The sequence below is a fragment of the Euprymna scolopes genome, chromosome 6 (assembly GCF_053919585.1).
Source record: "Euprymna scolopes isolate OS-2025 chromosome 6, ASM5391958v1, whole genome shotgun sequence".
NCBI lineage: Eukaryota > Metazoa > Mollusca > Cephalopoda > Sepiida > Sepiolidae > Euprymna > Euprymna scolopes.
In genome coordinates this window covers 89,098,172-89,118,585 of record NC_136487.1, presented here as the reverse complement: position 1 = coordinate 89,118,585, position 20,414 = coordinate 89,098,172, and the positions used below count along the sequence as shown (strand labels likewise).

The following is a 20,414-nucleotide window of genomic DNA, read 5'->3' as shown; positions in this document are numbered from 1 at the left end:
GGTTTTTGTTCGAGCGCATATATATATATATATATATATATATATATATATATATATATATATATATATATATATATATATATATACTAGCAAAAGTACCCGTCGTTGACTGGGTTCAAAAACAGCCTACAGGAAATGGACTTTGATTTATGAAAGTATGATAGGTTATGAAAAGGAAGGGTTGTAAAGAGATAGTTTCGAATTTGGGGGTATCAAAACCAAAGCAAAATATGATGAAAGTAAAAATAAAATAGATAAACCCCGTAATTTATTATACCATACCTGTTTACACTGAAACACTTATCACAATATTCTGTGGGTCTATATTAAAAAACTTTGTTAAACTTTGTGTCATATTTCCATTCTATGGAGGTCAGGCGCGAACGAACACCCCATAATATAATTATACCATATTTCTTCAAACTGAAACATAATTATCAAAGTATACTTACGCAGAAAGATATGAAAAGTCTTTATTAAAGTTTGTGCCTGTTTCCAGTCTATGGAGGCCAGGCGCGAAAGTAGACCCCACAATTTTAATGAACCACCGTTCTGCCAGATCAAACATACACATTCCTGTGTCTCCATACATCTTCTATCATTATGTGTAATCAGTTTTTTAAAATAGTCAACCATATAGGAGCCTATTCATGACCAGACACACACACACACACATACACATTCAGCTTTATATTATATATATATATATATATACATATATATATATATATAATTTTATATGCTAACTAGTTATCGCAGAATAGTTCGTAAAAATAGTTGTCTTAATAGTATCATTATATTAATTTAGCTACTTATATATTATTTTTTTTTAATTTAATTTATATATAAAGCAAATATAAACTGAATCGTGTCTACACTTTGTTATCAAATAAATTGTATTTCCCAATGAAGGGCCATAAATTTAACCTGTGCTTTTAAATTTCCAAGACAGCTCCATGGTAAACAGCTTATGATCTCTGTTTTCTATTTAAACTTTAAATTAATTTTTATTTTTGTTGTTGTTGTTGTTGTTTTTTTTGTTTGTTTTTTTGTTTTTGTTTTTTGGGTTTTTTTGTTTTTGTTGTTGTTGTTTTTTTTTTGTTTTTTTTTTGCTGTTATGTACTTAAATTATCTTTTGTAAATGTGAATCTTCCAGCTGTAGGTCGGATTATATGCGATATGCTGAACTTAGTATTCCTAGGAATTTAAACTGCATTTTTGTTCTTTTTAGGCTATATATCTACATAGACAAATAGAGAGGCAGACAGACAGAGGGAGGCAGAGAGAGAGGGGGAAAGAGAGAGAGAAATGACGGAAATGATTTTTAAACGAATGTGAGAAATAATCTGGTTTCTTTAATTGGAATGTCTACTACAGGAAGAATGGGATAATAACGGGAACATTTATGAATATTCAAATCTTCCCACGAGTTAATCTTTTTTTAATATATTCACTATGCAATGTGAATTATGGGTGTGATTTTTTTTTTTTTTTGTGCAATTAAATAAAACGAGAGCTTATTGCGAAATATATATTATTAGATAAAAAAAAAAATGCATCATTGTTTCTTTGTGTTGTGTTATTGAAATTCGAGCTATTTTCAAGATCAGTGTCTTGTTCTAGAAACACTGTTTAATTTTGGTTTGAAACAGGAATTCTCAACCGGGGTCCACATGGACTGGTGGTGGTCTATAGAAGCTTTAAAAGGAGTTTCTATTTATTTAATTTTGTTTACTAATAAATATACGCGTGTTTATTGGCGATTTTATATTTTTACTAGCAGGGGCGCCCGGCGTTGCTCGGTCGTAAAATACGCTTATATTATATTTTAATTTACGCAGATTTCGTATTTATTATTATAGAGTCAATTATTTCATATTATATGGTACCCAATATATATTCATGATTTCAAAAGTAAAAAAAATATGATTTGAGTGCCATCAAGTAGAATCGAAACCGAAACCAAAATATAACAAAACATAGTTTCATAATTGAAACTATGTCTACGAGTTAAGATAAGACTGGATTTTTTTTTTTTTTTTTTTTTTTTTTGTACTTAATATGGTTGGACTGTGGAAAGGAGTGTGAATTTTATTAAATACAAGCTGGTTTCCACGACAACAGTGTTTTTGATAGACAAGATGCAACAGAGTTTTATTAATTCCGTGGATGTACAACAAATTAAGGCACGACAAACTAAATCACGACAAATTAAGGCACGACAACTTAAATTGTTTTTGTTCCGGAAAAATAATTATGATTGTCATCTAAGTATACTTAAAAAGAAATAAAATGATTATCGCTTATATTTCTTAATTTATCTAAAATTTATTTTAATTCTTTTTAAATTATTTTAACATATAACATTCTCAACTTTCTTAGCACAAAAATAATTGCCGGAAAAAATTTTCTTCAAATTAATGAAATGATTGTCATTTTTGAAAATGTGTCTGTTTAAACTTGTACTGTTTTAGTCGACGGATGACATAACTAAATTTTGGAAGAATTCATTTCAAAATTGGGTAAAGTCGGAATCTTTTACCTTAGCGGCATACGATTAATCGTCAAGCACAATCCTTTTACTGATCGAACGATCTTATTTTTTTTATGTGTACTACGGACATGATATGCCTTAGCATCTTATTATATACGTAATCTACGAGTACAATGCCAATCTGTTTAAAAAAAAGTCTATTTATTGTCCGAATCAGAGCGAAACGCTAGCGAAAAGCTTCAATTTTTCACATGAGAATATGAAAAGAACATTTTTCCTGTTTTTCTTCTTTTTGTCTTCATTAAAAATGCGTGTGTTTAGAAAGTAATTAATCTAATTAAAACGTGATTCGCAATGTCGTCTCATTTATCTACTGACTACATTAAATCTGCTTATAGTAAATGTTTCTCATTTTACGCCTCTAAATTAGTTTTAAAGACCATGAGGCCATTTTGTGTATCCAAGTCCAGCAATCTCTAATAAAAGCTCATGAGTAGGGTATTTGTGTATCTTTATCTTTATGTAGTTATACATGTTTACATGTTTTAGATTTGTATGCACAGGATTCACTCCTAAACTAATTGACCGATCACACCTGCTAATATATATATATATATATATATATATATATATATATATATATATATATATATATTATAATAATTATTAAATACCTACAGACACTAGTGTTTCATCCTCTCGGGAATCATCAGTGCAGGGTATCGCGATTAACACCAGTCGAAAGATCCGAACCCGATGACAGAAGCCATCCCTGGCTTCATTAGCAAGGACCCAATCCCTGTATATATATATATATATATATATATATATATATATATATATATATATATATATATATATATATATATATATATATATAGGGTGCAGCAGAAATACCTCCCATATTTTAAACTTTCAATGTTGCTAATGAACTTATGCAAGTACATTAAGCTAATAACTTACTCATACAGCAATATGGTTTCGATTCGTGCACATTGTACTTTTACTATATAAATGTTTTTACAAGAATGGTGAATCTGTAACTGCAACACAGACAGCTTTCCGATTTCATTACAAGTTAGGACGGCATGATGCTGTTCCAGATAAAAAAAAATCAATACAGCTTTGGGTTTGCAAGTTTTAGAGCTACAGGTTCTGCACTTAAAAGAAAGCCACCTGGAAGGTCTCGAATAGCTCGAACGCCAGGCAGTATTCGAGCTGTGAGACTTTCTCTTACTCACTCTTCTACACGTTCAGCTCGCAAACGTGCTTTGGCCTTGGTATTGTCTGATCGAACGGTCAGAAAAATTCTAGACACTGGTATTCAGCCCCATCCATACAAATTAATGACTGATCAGAAACTGCATGAGCACGATTGGGAAGATCGCATGTCAAAATGTGCCGCACACTAGGAAATTGATGATGAAGACAAAACTTGAAAAAATTACAGAACTTATTAATCCATCGAAAATTCAAACAAGGAAATAAAATCAAGAATAAAAATTCTTATTTTTTAATCCATAGATTTTCGAATACAAGCACTTTTCACCAAAGCATAAAAATCAGTAAAAAAAAAAAATGTATTACTGTTTAGCATAAAATCGAAATTATAATTAAAAAAGTCGCACATTAAAATTCATCTTCAATGGAATTAAACAAAAATTAAATTATCAAAGTAAAGTATCAAGTAATGAATCATGTGTTATCGATGAGGTCAAAATAAAAGAATGAACAATCCAAAGTGTGAATGGTTTATACTGAAATCGAAAAGAAGTCAAATTAATAATAAATACAATGAGTGACATCGAAAATATGCAAAAAGATTTCGTAGTGAATTTTTTTATGTGGAAATTTCTTGCCATCACGTACAGAGAAAATGAAAATAGTTGCTTAACAGAAAAAAATTAAATTTTAATAATTTAGAAACTAAAATCTAATTTACATAAAGAAAAGATAAAAGATAAAAAAAATAACTTATCTAGATTATATATATATTTGTGTGTGTGTTTACTTTTAAATTTGTATAAAAAATGTTTAATATAAAAAACTTTTTAATTATTAAAAATGCTTTCAATCCATTACGATTTGTATATACAAACTGATTAACGTTTATATATATATATATATATATATATATATATATAAGTGAAATTGTATGTTTGTGTGTGTCTGTGAGTGTACATTTCCCTACAAAACTACTCTGTCAATTTTCAGTCTACAAACTCGAGATTTGACATAAGGGGTATTGAGATTTGAGAAAATCTTTTAATCGGTATTCGGTCAGACATTTGGCTGTCTAGTTGTCAAAGTTCAATGAATTGAACTTTGAAAACTCTACAAAACTCCTCCGCTAATTTTTGGTCTAAACATTTGAAATTTTATATGTAGATTACTTGGACATGGGTCAAACTTTTAATTTGATTTGAGCCCAAAACAATAAATGTTAAAGGGTCAAAATTGGGGTCAAAGTTTTAAAAAATTGACATCTGCGGTATCTACCAAATTACTCAGCCAATTTATAAACATTTGAAAATTTACATAAAGTGTATTCAGATATAGGGCAAGGTTCTTAATCTTTTTTGGGCTGAAAATTTGGCTGTCAAGGAGATAAAATTAAAAGATTTAACCTTTGCGATCTCTAGCAAACTATTCAACCAATTTCAGGTCTAAACGTTTGAAATTTTACATAAAGGGTATTCAGACATGCAGCAAGCTATTTAATTAGTTTGGGGGCGAAAATTTGGCTGCCAAGAGATCAAAGTTGAAAGAGTTGATCTTTGCATATTCTACCAAACTCCTCGGCGAATTTTGGGTCTACACACTTGAAATTTTACATATAGGTTACCTTGACATGTTTCAAACTTTTTCATATATTTATATATATAAGTTCTGAACAGTGCATCGTGCCCGAGCAAAGCTGGGCTGATCTGCTAGTATGTATGTATATATATATATATATATATATATATATATATATATATATATATATATATACATATATATATATATATATATATATATATATATATATATATAGAGAGAGAGAGAGAGAGAGAGAGAGAGATTATGTCCACATGGACAGCGTTTCCTTACTTTATTCATACCAAATTCTCCAATAATGAATAGAGATATATATTTATTATGCATAAAACATTTTGTTTATACAAACATGTTTGACTACACATTGTCCGGCATATTTAAATTCTAGTTGGAGATCAACTGAACCTTTTTAAACCACGGTTTTAAATTAACGCAAACATTGACATGAGAAAGCAATTGCAGCTGATTCTATCTTGCGCGATGATATCTATTATGGCAAGCACACACCTCTCCAAAACGGATGATATAGCGGACCAAATACCATTAAGCCATTGTTGATGTAGAATAAACATTTTAACTGTGAGAGTTTCATTTGTTATATATGATAGTTAAAATTATCTGCGGAAAATCCCGCCCAAAATCACATCCGCAAAAATTACGAATGAGAAAAGTCACATGTGAAAAATAAAGACAAACACAATGAACGAACTTGAATTCCTGTCCTTTGCTTCGCGGTTACATTTTTGCCGTTGCAACCACAAAACAATATATTCTTTTTCTTCTTCTAGTATTTTGTCATAGTTCAAATCGGAAACATTGAAGACTTCTCTCGGGGGAGGTTCTTTTATTTGCCATTTGATACAACCAAAGGTAAATGCTTTGGGGAGGAGTGCACTTCGCTTTGAATAAAAAAAAAATGTGTTTTCTCTCAATGTGCGTTGTTCTGTTGTAAATATTTTCTCGGAATTTGTTGATTAGTTTGATTGTGTATTTTTGTTTGTTTTGTTTTTGTTTTATTTTTTCATAAAATTTACATGAAAAAGAGATGACTATGGACGTGGAAAACTAACTCAGCTAGACTTTTTGAGAAAACTCCGGGGTTTTCCCCCATAACGGGATTAAATGTTCTAAAATGAGGAAAAATCGCATCAACAATGTGCGCCTAAAAATATGACATCCACCCATGGAATCGTTAATCAAATCCGCAATCATTTCTTTAATCTTGCCATATTTGGTACACATAAGATTCAGTCAATATCTGATTTGCTTCTCAGGTTTCAGTCATAAATGTCCAATAGTCTTTGTTTCACTTTTGTTCAATTATTATATGCTCGAAATGTGCATCTCTGAATTGCTAGTACACGAAGATACGACTGATTTGGAATGTTCTGGTCCTCAATATCTTTCAGGATCACACCTCTTACTGATGAGAAAATCACCAAAGTGTAACTGCGTATCATTGAATTTCAATTGAATGAAAAAAAAACTGTTAGTTATTAATTACTAGGGCTATGACAACAGCATATTCTTTTCATTGTTTTAACTCTCAAGAACATATCTGATACAGTTAGACACAGTTAACCAACCGAAAACCACATCACTCTTTATAAAAGCATATAAGATATCAACGGATACACACTCGAGAGTAAAAACAATGAAAAGAATATGCTGATGTCTTAGCCCTATTAATGACTGAGACTTAGTGAACAAAATCATTTAGGACATGTGATTAACGGCGCGAACTATGAGCCCAGAGAGTTATTTTCAAATTCTAAAGCAAATCCTTTCTTTGGAAAGATATGAATCCTGCTGAGCTACCTCCAGTACTAGAGGAAATAATTCGACAGACAAGACTCTCTAGCCTTGGCGAGGCAAATTATCAAGAAACAGACAATGCTTGCGAACAAATCACTCAAACAGTCATCATTTACCTGATGGCAGCGGTGGGTTGTTCTCCACCATGCTTGATCAATTAAAAATAAGTTTGTGTGTGAAATTCCCCTGATGATTGCAGATTGTCGCTATTTACTTGCCTCCTCACGAGAGCAGAGTTGGACAAAATGTTGGTGCTTAATATAAGGGAAAATCCAACTCCTTACAAAGAGTCTATTCGGGATTGGACAAAAATAAAAAAAAATGCCCTAGTCTAGAAGGATTAATCTTTCTTTGAGCAAAGGTAGAAATAATGAAATTTAGTACCAGAAGAGATACTACACTTTGCTCCGAGCCAGAAGGCTAATGTTGATCTCCGGACTGAACATTAGACTTGTCATTCTTGTGATCGAGAAACTAAATTGAACGTAAAGCAATTACCTCCTATTTAGTAACAGCGGTTTCCGCCATTGCCTATAAGATTATAGATTCTAGGTTAAATAATGCCTGATAATGCAGTCAGAAACTCGAAACAGGATGTGAACCTCCATTTCCCCAAACTTGCAGGTGTATCGTTACCCAGTCGTCTATGCAGGGACTCCCAACACGTTGTATATAGTCTACGTCGCAAGGAACGAAAGACAAGTAATAACTCAACTCACTTTTTTCTTTAACAACGGCATTTTTTCCTCATTCACCTCTCACGCGTGACTTCTCGTTACGGCTGTGACGTCTCTCGTATGATCGTCTTCTCTAGTGTGCTCTCTCTCTCTCTTGATCTCTCTCTCTCTCTCTCTTGATCTCTCTTTCCTTACAGTGACGTCATTTCGCATTTCGTATACATTTGCATACGTGCGGACGCGCACTGTTATACAGGTAAACTCCTCTTCAAGAGGTTAGACACCTCGTTTGAGATTTTGAAAAACCACCATAGAAAGAGAAATGCACTTTGGCCTTAAAAAATGCCCGAGTAGTGCCGTCGGCATTCGTCGATAGAAATACTTCAAGCAAAATCTACTTAAGCTGTGATAGGTAAGTAATCTAGTGATGATACAATCATAAACTGGAAAAAGCTAATAAAAAAAACACTTCTTCAAAATCGGTGAAGTTGTAATGATATATTTAATAACCCATCAAAAGGGTTGATCTGCCGTAAAAAAAAAGAGAGCAAACCATAAAAATATTTCCTTCTCTCTATTTAATCATCTATCAATACCTCCCTTCTATTTATTTATCTCATATACATATCTCTATCGTTCAACTATTATATAAAAGGAACATTGTGTCTGCGTGTCTGTGAGTTCGTTCCCTATAGACTCAAAAATAGCTGGGTCGATTTGTATAAAACTACACACGAAGGTACTTTATGTGCCTGGCAATGTTCTTCGATAGGTTTTGTGTCGAAATATCTAATTAATTAATTGATAATCAAAATAATCCGATGAAAGAAGGAACAGGCGATTTTTTACCAAATTTAACATCGTACACAGCCTAACATTACAAGTGAATTTTGAGAAGTTTTATTGCCACACAAGCCGAAAAGATTAGCCTATAAAATGAATATTAGGTTCCTTGGTATGACAGAGACGCGTATGAAATTAATGTTTTTGTTTAAAGCACAATTTCACAATGATACTTGACTTTTTCCTTTTAAACTTAAATTCAAGTCATTATTACCGCATAACCAGTAATGCCAGGCAAAAAAAAAATCAACAATAGGTTCTTTGATATGACAATGGATGTTTTTGTTTAGAGCACAATTGAAGCATGATACTTGACTTTTGTATCTTAAACTTTGATGCAAGCCATTATATATATACATATATATAAGTATATGTATATGTATATATATGTATATATATGCATATATATATATGTATGTGTATATATATATATATATATTTATATATAATTTTATAAAATCAACACTAGCTTTTCTACTGTGCGATGTTAACTACAATGTACTGTGAACTTAGTCACTGCGCGAGGCATGTGAAGCTTCTTTCCAGGTGTATCGTGATGGGTTCCCAATTAGAGCAGGCAATCGATCGTTTTGATTGGAAAATGGGCGATTCATCGATTTCCCTGATAATAGAATATGGAACTGTGAAACATTCGTTGATCATCATTCAATCCGGGGCAACGTCGGGTTACCCTGCTAATGTATATATATATATATATATATATATATAGAGAGAGAGAGAGAGAGAGAGAGAGAAAGAGAGAGAGAGAGAGGGAGAGAGAGACCATAGCAAATGACGTCATCTATAACGTCATAACAAATGACGTTATATATGACGTATATTGTCAACAAACAAATAAACGGACAGCAATACGACTTTACTATATATATATATATATATATATATATATATTCTTAACATTTTTATATTTTTCCCCCGGTCGTTATATCTTCTCCTAATTATTTCCTTCTGATTCTACGAGAACCGGATGTACAGGAAATATTTTTTTTTATTTCCCATTGAACGCCCACCATGGATGATGCAGCTTTCCCGAAATAGAAAAAATATAATCTATGCTAAAGCGAAAAAGAGAGGGCGAGGGAGAAAAGGCGAGGAAAAAACAAACAGAGCGAGAGACATACAAAGAATGCGAGAAAGAAACTAAAATGTACGGATCAAGTTTTTTCTTTAGTTTTATTTTTTTTTTTTAGTTACACTTTTATGAGATTTTCACTCACGAGCACAATTATTCTCATGGCACGGTTTCAAGCTACCAAACAACGAGCTCGCAGATCTCAAGACTAACCTGTAAAGATTTATTTTAATTTCCCATTTGACCTCACAAGTGATTTGGCGACTTGGATGCAGGGATCATTTATTTGAACGCAAAACAACTCAGTATTTTACTTTATACAAATCGCGTGACAAACGTATCTTGTTGCAAGGAAGAGATGGGTTTATAAAACGTTCATAATATTGATCAATGTTAGTACTCCCGTAGTGTGCATCACCCTTGGGCTGACAAACATTTCGTCTCATTAACCCTAATCTTCGAATTGATCTTGCTCTTGATCAGTGATCAAAGAAAAAACTTCATCTCTCATCAGTATGACACGAAATTTGGTAATAATGCTTTAAATCTGACCTATCAAACATACGGTCCATTACAAATATATTTGCCGCACAAACAGAAACTTTTAAAAAATTGAGGGTATTTCTTTCTTTGACATTGAATCCAATTTAATATCAAATCAGTTACAGGCAGTTACATTATGAAAACTCAAGAGGAATCCACAATCATTCATGTAAAAAGTTTTCAGAAACTTAAGTTGACTTATCATCACTTGTTGTTCGGGACTGCACAGACATTTCAGCCTGACTTACCAATGATTGTCGACAAAAACTAAATGTCAAGTGCCGAGACAAGACATGAGAAGTGTTCATTTTGAACTATTGTGATTATGTGCATTGTATTTGTTGCTGTTGTATTCAATTGAACCATCAAGTTAAATTTTCGTTATATTAAAGTAAAAAAAACATATTTATATCTTATGTTACTTTCATTCGTCATATTTATTTATTTGTTAAACTATACATACATATATATATATATATATATATATGCGAAGCTCGTTGTTTGTTTACAAACAGGCGATTTGAGAACTATAAAAGTGGTGGCGGGTGTCCATTTAAATAGACATTCCAACGGTTCTAGGTTCAATCCTTGGCTAGAGAGAGATGCTAGTCTAGCGGTACTGATGAGTTGTGATACAACGAAACAGGACTGTATGTCGATGACTACAAATAAATATATATATATATATATCTACAAATAAATATATATATATATATATATATATATATATATATATATATATATATATATATATATATATATACAATTGTACTTACATTCTTAAAAATAGCCGAACGATTGCATGTCTCTAATTCAAAAAAAATATTCTGCAAGAAATTTTAGTAAATGATTGAAATATTAAGGTCATTGTATGTAGTTCTTTCATCATTATAACATTTTCTCAGTTCAGCAAAAACAGGCGACGGAAATGAGCATATATTTGCTAGTATGTATGTACATATATTAATATATTTAGGCAGCGCTTTTTCATTCAAGCAGGAATTATTAAATACAACGGAACTACTTTGCTTTATGATTATCTTTTTATTTTTTCGATTTTCCCTATAATCATTTTGATATCAAAATCGAAAATATTGATGAAGGTTTCATAGTTATCACAGGCGCTTTCGGTTCGACTGCGAATCATCTTCAGGTGTTGATGAGGTGAAAGTGAGTAGGAGAGAAAAATTGGCATTAAAAGTGTTGTAAGTAAAATAGACAATATATTTATCGAGTGATGGAATTCATCAATATTTATGATTTTGATATGAAAAATATTCTACGGAAAATCGAAAAAATAAAAAAATTGAATCATAAAGCAAAGGATCACCGTTGTATTTAATTATGTCTGCTTGAATGTATATAAAGAGAGAGAGAGAGAGAAAGAGAGAGAGAAAGTGTGTGTGTGTGTGTGTGTGTGTGTGTGTGTGTGTGTGTGTGTGTGTGTGTGTGTGTGTGTGTGTGTGTGTGTGTGTGTGTGTGTGTGTGTGTCACAAAATTGAGTACAAATTTCTGCAGATATTTAAGTATATCTCTTCATGGGACAACACTGACTTCAAAACAGATGAAAAATTAATAACAAACCTAATTGAAAAATACACCGACAAGAACAAAAAGATCAAACTAATACTATATTTAAAACTAAATTTAATGATTAATAACAATTTAATGATAAATAACAATAACAACATTAACACCACCCTATACCAAACCAATGTAGTGTATGAATTTATTTGCCCCTTCGAAGAATGTCTCCGAACCCACTCTAAAATCTCATACAACGCATACATAGGCCACACCACAACAACACTCGTGCGACGACTAACCTATCATTTCGCTGATAATAGCCCCATAAAACAACACCTAACATCCCATGATAAAAACCTACAGTCGTTCGACATTAGAAATATATAACTATACTAAAATTCGATACATTAACAATTGCACACGACGACTAAAATTACTAGAAGCCATACTAATCAGAAAACTACAGCTCCTTTTTAACCGGATCTCATTTAACACCGGGACAAATATACTAACAATATTTAATAACTAACAAGAAAATGAATAAATAAAGTATAAAATAAGAAAATCGAAATTAAAAATGAAAATAAATCACCCCTAAGCATTCTGCACCCACCTTTATAACCAATAAAAATTTGGAAAAAAAAATATGAATACACTAATCCTCAAAGAAAAAGAAAAAGATAACAACAACAATCGCTCCTGACGACGATCGGATGCACCGATAGAAAGTGCTTGAGAAGAATATGGCTAAACAACAACTTTTCAGCGCCATTATATACAACATGCCAGCCGAAATAAAAACGACCGTTCGGCGAATTGAAAAGATATCCAGAAAAATCGGAAAAAAGAATAACTCTATCGTGCTAAATAAGACGTGCTTGAATAATGACTTGCTGCCAAATTATACAAATATATATATATGTGTGTGTGTGTGTGTGCGTGTGTTCGTGTGTGCGTGTGTGTGTGTGTGTGTGTGTGTGTGTGTGTGTGTGTGTGTGTGTGTGTGTGTGTGTGTGTGTGTGTGTGTGGCGGCGGCGGCGATCAAGCTGGTTTTGGTGTTGTGGGAGGTCATGTTGGAAAGTGATTGTGGGTGGAGGGTTGAGTCAAGTACTATTTAAGATACACCGAATATCCTTACTTCTTACGATTTTTTTTAAACTGTTGGATTTGTGGAAGCATAACACACATTCACTTTTTATGAAAATTAAACGAGAAATAACTTTCATGGGGAAATAACTCTCATGGCGAAATAACTCTCATGGGGAAATAACTCTCGCAGATTAAATAAATAAACTTACCTTTGTTTTTACAGGCAAATGGCGTAGTCTGATAATAATTGAAAATGAATTAAATTGAATATCAATTAAATTTTAAATAAATTAAATAAACCAACATTAAATAATACTTATAAATGAGACAATTGAAAATTTGATTGTGAAACAGTGTACCTTGTGTACATATCAATTAAATTGTGGACAAACAAACAGACAGGAATATGAAATATATATATATATATATATATATATATATATATATATATATATAATTATAAAACTCAAATGACCTTGTAACGAGTGTTGTAACCCAACATCCGGTTTACGACTTCTGGTTGCGCATGTATACATAAACATAAACTCATAACAGCGTAAACAAATAAACACAAATCGCTACTTTTGCAGAATTTGACCTGCGCACTGAAATATTAACGTTATTATTTAAAAATTATAGTTTAATATGGAAAGAGTGGGGATGTTTAGCAACTATTCTGTATTACAAATATACTGTCGCAATTTTCTTACAAATAAATCAACTTTGACCCGTTGACAACGTATTGTTTTACTGTGTACGTTTTCAGCGTTCCAATTGTTTTTGTTGTTGTTTTTTTTGCGTTTAAATTATCTAAATAATTTTTTATACTTTCTGCATTTTTTACATCGTTCATTTCCGTATTACATTTAAGTTATTTTAACACAATTTTCTTACAAATAAATCTACTTTAACCTTTGAGAACCATAAGAGCATTTTACAACGTATTGTTTTACTGTGTACGTTTTCAGCGTCCCAATTGTTTTTCCCCGTTTAAATTAAACGATATATCAAAATTTGAATAGTGCAGATTTTCCTATAAGTATGGCAAACCACTTATAATTCAATGACTGTAAGTTTTTTTTTTTTTTTTCAAAAATAAACAATTATAAACAGAACGACTCATAGAAATCTATCTATATTCTTTTTTTCATTTTTAATATACTTTCATCGAAATGTTTCTGTTATATCCCAAAAACTATTTTCTTTACGTCACAAGTGTCACGCTCATACATTAATTTAATAGCTAATATAACATACTGACCCAACGGGTCACGGGTAGTCTAATATATATATATATATATATATATATATATATATATATATATATTGGAACGATAAATTTGCCGCCCTAATGAAAACAAAAGGTAACTTGATTATGTAGTAGAGCTAACATAGCCTCCTTCAGCCACCATGTCGACACGGGTTCGGAACTAGGAGCATGCCTTTTCTAGAAGCGTCTGCGGTAGCTCGGGGAATACTCGGTAGATGGCGGCGATCAGGCTGGCTTTGGTGTTTACGAGGTCCTGTTGGTGATGTTTTCGACGTATAGTCGAAGTCCAGTGGGTTCAGGTCGAGGGAGGAGGTTTCCGGTGAAAGAAGGGTACAAAGTCGTAGCACTCTTTCTAAAGCCAAGCCTGCGTCTCTTTGGATTTGTGGGCTGCCTCGCCCAGTGTCTGCCAGCAACCACCTGATTGCACAAGGAAATTACTCTTCAGCACATCCAGGTACATCCATGGTGTTGACTTTCAAGCCGCCATGTGAGGTTACATGATATGGCGCTCACTTGAAACACCACCAGAAACTTCGTTGAATTGTGCTCTCAAGCGTTTAACCGTCCAGATTTGCATTTTGAAGGTGCTGGCAATAGTCTTGTTGTGATAACTTGGATCGGTAGAGAGAATGAGTTATACCGCGGTGCATCTCCGATCTCGCTTGTTGAACATTGTGTCACTTTCAGATATGATAGAAGGCTCCTATCGCTCTTGGGATTTGTACACAACTGACCAACTAGTCTGCAACAAAAAAAGAAAACCGGTTCTCATCAAACGGAAATGGAATAATGTCGTCTTTTCTAGGGCGACAATTTTATCGTTCCACCCTTTATATATAGCAACTGGTAAAATGATTTATGGAAAATCATTTAATTAGGCGCCAAGAACTCAACATTAACAAGCAATCAGTGTATGATCGTTTTTCGTTTATTTATTTATTTATTTTGTTTTTCTTTTGTTTTTGTTTTTTAATAAAGTCCCATCATCCGCATAGGGGTTAGAATACAAAAGAAACCTTAAATATATGCTAAACACGAACAAAGTCAGTAAACCAAAATATTATGCAGTAAATCAATGTCATATGCTATATAGAGGCAAATATAATCTCCTTAGAGAAATGCTATATCAGGTACCTATTTACTATGCCTCCCCACGGGACAGAGTTAGACACCAGGGTCGTTTTTTAACGTGGAGAAAAGGTACAAAAATAAAAAATTGTCTCAGTCGTGAAGGACTGATCCTCCACCGAAAGAGAACAAGAAATGGAAGTGCAGCATCTGAAGAACAGACACTACACTTTGATCTTGTTTATATATTTTATTGCTTTTTTAAAAATTTTGAAAATACAATTAAGTAAAAAACAAAAGATTCTTAAACAACAAAATTAGGCACAAGGCCCTACAAGAAATTGGGGAGGGGAAGGGTTCAGGGTCTTTGTGACTAAAGTGATTGAAAAGTAATACTTTGATCTTGACCAAAAAGGCCAAGTTGAAATGCTACATCAGGTAATTATAAATATTTATTCGATACAAGATAAACAAATACGTGGAGACATTAAAAGATAATATAGAAAAACAATATTATAGGCTTAAATAGGGTAGAATAATCTACTTTGATAAATGGTTATAAGGACTCTATCAAACAAGTAGATATCCTATTTAAAAAAAGGATTCCAATGGTTCCCATATTCATAAATATTGCTTGATTCTAAACTGCGATATCTGAATGGCTTATCGACTTACCTTTGGGAAAGAATACTTGTGAACGGCTCAGTGATCAGAATAGAAAGTTGATGGACAGCAGGTGTGAGATGCCGTCACAGACTCCCAGCTGATGAGGCTCCTTCCCACAAACTCACCTACGAAAAGAAAAAACATATATTTCAAACCAAGAAAATACTACTGCGTATTTTTCTGTTGCTGGTGTTGATATTGAAACTAGTTATGTAAACTGGAAATGGATAAACAAAAATGATTTCAAAAATGCAGTGAGTTGGGTTGTTATCATCAGTTAAAACCTTTTGAGTGTTAATTCATATATATCGCAAAACATGCTATTATTATAACTATCTTCAATATTTCTACTTATATAAGTCACTTCGTCTGTGTGTGTGTGTGTGTGAGAGAGAGAGAGAGAGAGTTACATATAGACTCCGAAACTGGTGGGCTAATTTCGTTGAAATCTCAGACAAATGTACTTCATATGCCTGGGAGTGTTCTTAGATAGGTTTTGTATCGGAATGTCTCCGATAAGTATCGAAAATTAATAATCGAAAAAATCCGATTAAAGAATGAACAATCTGATTTTGACCAAAGCATCTTCAGCGCATTTGAGAAGCATAATTACTGCACAAGCAAAATGGGGGAAACGTATAAAATCAATAGTAGATTCTTTGATAAGACAGAGGCGCGTTCGAAATAAATGTTTCTTTTTAGACCACAATTGGGCCATGGTACTTGATTTTTTTGTATTTTAAACTTTAATTCAAGCCATTATATATGAAATACTTTTGAAATCAACAGTAGGCTCTCTATAGTGCAATGTAGACTACAATGTATATAGGGCTAAGTTACTGTAGGGAGGCATATGAAGCTCTCTCCTGGTACACCGCAACGGGTCCCCGATTAGAATAGGCAACCAATCGATTTGATAGAATAATGAGCGATTTCACCGATTTTGATGACAATAAAGTGCTGGAAATATGAAACATTCGTTGATCCTCGTTCATTCCCAGGAAACGTCGGGTTTTCTTGCTTGTTGGATTATTAAAAAGAAATGCGGATCGGATTCGAACTACATGAACCGTTTTAAGTAAGCTTCAGCTTATTCACTTGACTAGTGATCATTTTACAGCTAACAAAGGTTAAAATGGTGGCCGAATACTTAGCTTTACCATTGTGGAAACGTTCTCCAAACGTTCTTTTCTTTTTGTCTTCTGTTCTATATTAAGTAATCCTGTTAGATTGAAGCAACTTTTATTTCTGTGTCAATCCAAAAGGCTCCTTTCTGGAGGTGCCGAATTTTCCTCACGCTGAAAACCCACCTTAAATATAATCTTGACCTCGTGTGGATATAAGTAAATAGTTAAAAACGGATGTCTTCTCCAACGACCTTAAGCGTTGCGGCCCAGAAAAGTCTCTGATGAAGACTCGGATATGGATATAGTTTAGAAAAGGTATTTGTATTTACAAGACAGAATATAGAGAGAAGGAGAGTTTTAGTACTTAATGCCAATATGGTTTACTACGAGTGAATTTGTAGAGTGGTATCTCTCAATGTATTCATACCTTTAAGAGGGTTCATATATTGTGTATTGGTGATTCTACTCAACACTCCTTTCTAAACACTCTATTTATTAAGTATTTGGGTAAATTTCCATCTGACTTTCATTTGGCTCTTGTATGTCTAAGTCTATTTTTGCTTTGTTTTTGCTTCTACGGTGTGAATCTTTATTACAAGTTTTATTCGAAAAGCACAGAATTTTTCGCAATGTAATCCTGATTAAAAACATCAGCAACATGTTCTCAGGGGAAATTTCTTTTCCATGGGAGTAATTTTGGGATATATAATTTCATTTTCTGACATATGACACACCCGATTCCTCTACTATTTTAGAATCGTTTTTCACCCTTACAACTCTTTGGCAATCCTTTGCAAGTCTCTGCAGAGTGAGAATAGGTTTGGTTTCGAGTTTCTCAAGCAATTGCTTGATTTCAGCATTCTTCTCAGATCCTTGTCTCTAGGCGAGAATGAGGCATTTAAAATCATCTGCCGACTATTCTGCTAGTCTAAAGTCATTATAGTGCTTATTTACGATTGACGCGAACGAGAAATATTCTTTGTCGTCCAGCTCAGTCAAAGTAAAACATTTTCACCTTTTGTAGAATAGTAAAGTTTTGAGTCCGAAAAGTTTTGATAGTAACTTTAAATTTTCCGCGAACTCAAGATCCGTGTTTTTCTAGATAGTATGTAGTCTACAAATCTGGTGTGCTCAATAGTTCCAAGCTTTTGTAAAAGTAGTCAAACTTTTTTTTTGCATCAGGCTAGTCTTCGAAATTGACGTTGAAAAGGTCTTCATATCTTCTAAAGAAAGTGTCGAAAGTTTTGTCCACATCGAGAACGGAGATAAACGTCCCCATAGTATTCCATATAGTGTTTTGCGAAAACGTCGTTTTGTTCTTAGTGGGTAGTTTATTGTTGAGGTTTTGTAGAAGTAATTATTGGCTTTTCTGTAGTCGTTTTTCCATTTTCATTGTTCTTGTTGGCGTTATCCCACTTTTTCGTTATTAAAACAACTATTCTTCAGTTTTCTGTTGTTGTTGTTGTTGTTGTTGTTGTTGTTGTTGTTGTTGTAGTAGTAGTAGTAGTAGTAGTAGTAGTAGTAGTAGTAGTAGTAGTAGTAGAATCTTTTATTTTTGTAATGCTTGCTGTTGGATCTGGATTTTTGTAGTTCTTATTTTTGTTGGAATAACCATTCTTCTGTTTTCTGCTGGTGTTCTATTTGTGTTTTCATTATCTGAATGATAATAGCCTTGAAATTCTCCATTTGTAGATTTTTCTAATTTTTTACTAGAACGAAATTTACTTGCGCGGGAAGAAACATTTTCCTTTTATTTCCTAATAACCGTTGTAATTATACTAATTACAGATTAATGCTGTGCGTTGGACAAAATGTTTTTTTTTTAATCTTGGGGGAGAACTATATGATTAAAGAAAATTTTTCAGGTTTATCTTCTTAGTTTTAATTGAAATATTTTTAAAGTAGAGTTTTGATCATTTTTATCCGGTGTTCGACAAAGGCAATTTTTTAGTTTAACACCATTTGTTGAACGACTTATATGAGGTATTTTCGTAGTATCATTAGAAATATTACCTTGTGACTTGAGTGTGCCACTCCGTTGTAAAATAGTTTCAGTGTGCAACTACTGGTGTAGCTTTATTCTTTTTTCTTTTGTTCGAAAACGGTTTTGTTGTTTGTGGTAATGCTATGTTGGAAGTATCCCTTTTATGAATTCGAGTTCCTTGTCGCCAGATTTGTTGTGGCCTGGAAACACTGCTAAGGAAGACGCGTATACGTATATAGTTTAGTCTTTGTATTTACAAGACACGTATATATTTTAGTATTTGTATTCATAAGACAAAATACATAGAAGAACAATAGTTGTAGGACTTAATGTCATGGCGTACTACAAGTGACTCTATTGAGTGGTACCTCTCAGTATATTGCTAGTAGAGTTAATATATTATGCACCCACCCCGAGTCAGTTATTAAATCTACAACCACTTTGTTGAGAGTCAACAGTTTTACCCTCTCGCCCATCGAACCAACGCGTGTAGATGTCTAGTTACATAAGCATTTTGACTGTTCCTTTTAAAGGGCTCGATTTGTTTGCTTATTTACAAACAAACAGTTTACATTACGCTAATATAGTAGCAGGCGAAACCGTTTACAACAATACTCAACCAAAATGTGTTTATATATATATATATATATATATATATATATATATATATATATATATATATATATATAATAGAAGTTCAGCCTGGCTTTGCTTGGGCCCTATGTGTTGTTCATAATTTTATGTGCATATATATATATATATATATATATATATATATATATATATATATATATATATATATATATATATTAAAAGTTTGACTCACGTCCAGGTAACCTACATCTAAAATTTCAAGTGGTTAGACCCAAAATTAGCGGAGGAATTTTGTAAAGTCTGCAAAGGTCAACTCTTTCAACTTTGACCTCTTGGCAGCCAAATTTTCTCCCAAAACTGATTAAAAAGCTTGCTGCATGGTTGAATACCCTTTAAGTAAAATTTCAATTGTTTAGATCCAAAATTGACTGGATAGTTTGATAGACACCGCAAAAGTCAAATCGTTTGAACCCATTGGCAGGCAAATTAATGGGCAAAAACTGATTTAGAAGCTTGCCCTATGTCTAAATACACTTTATGTAAAATTTCAAATGTTTAGGCCATAAATTGGCTGAGTAATTTGGTAGAGACGGTAGGGGTAAACAATTTTTAACTTTAACCCCAATTTTAACCCTTTAACATTTATTTTTTAGAGCTCAAATAAAATTAAAAAGTTTGATCCATGCCCAAGTAACCTACATCTAAAATGTTAAATGTTTGGACCCAAAATTGGTGGAGGAGTTTTGTAGAGTTTTCAAATTTCAAATCGTTGAACTTTGACAATTTCACAGACAAATTTCTGGC

General features: G+C 32.7%; 1 protein-coding gene across 2 annotated transcripts in view; it reads right to left on the bottom strand.

Annotated features, from left to right (window-relative positions):
• The window catches only part of LOC145278322 (protocadherin gamma-A10-like), a 182,395-nt gene that overhangs the window by 118,045 nt on the left and 43,936 nt on the right, over nucleotides 1-20,414 (bottom strand). For both annotated transcript variants that reach the window (XM_080130611.1, XM_080130612.1), the window contains exon 2: nucleotides 15,915-16,030. The gene's annotated coding sequence lies outside the window, so the exon portion shown is untranslated. The remainder of the gene's footprint in view (nucleotides 1-15,914; nucleotides 16,031-20,414) is intronic.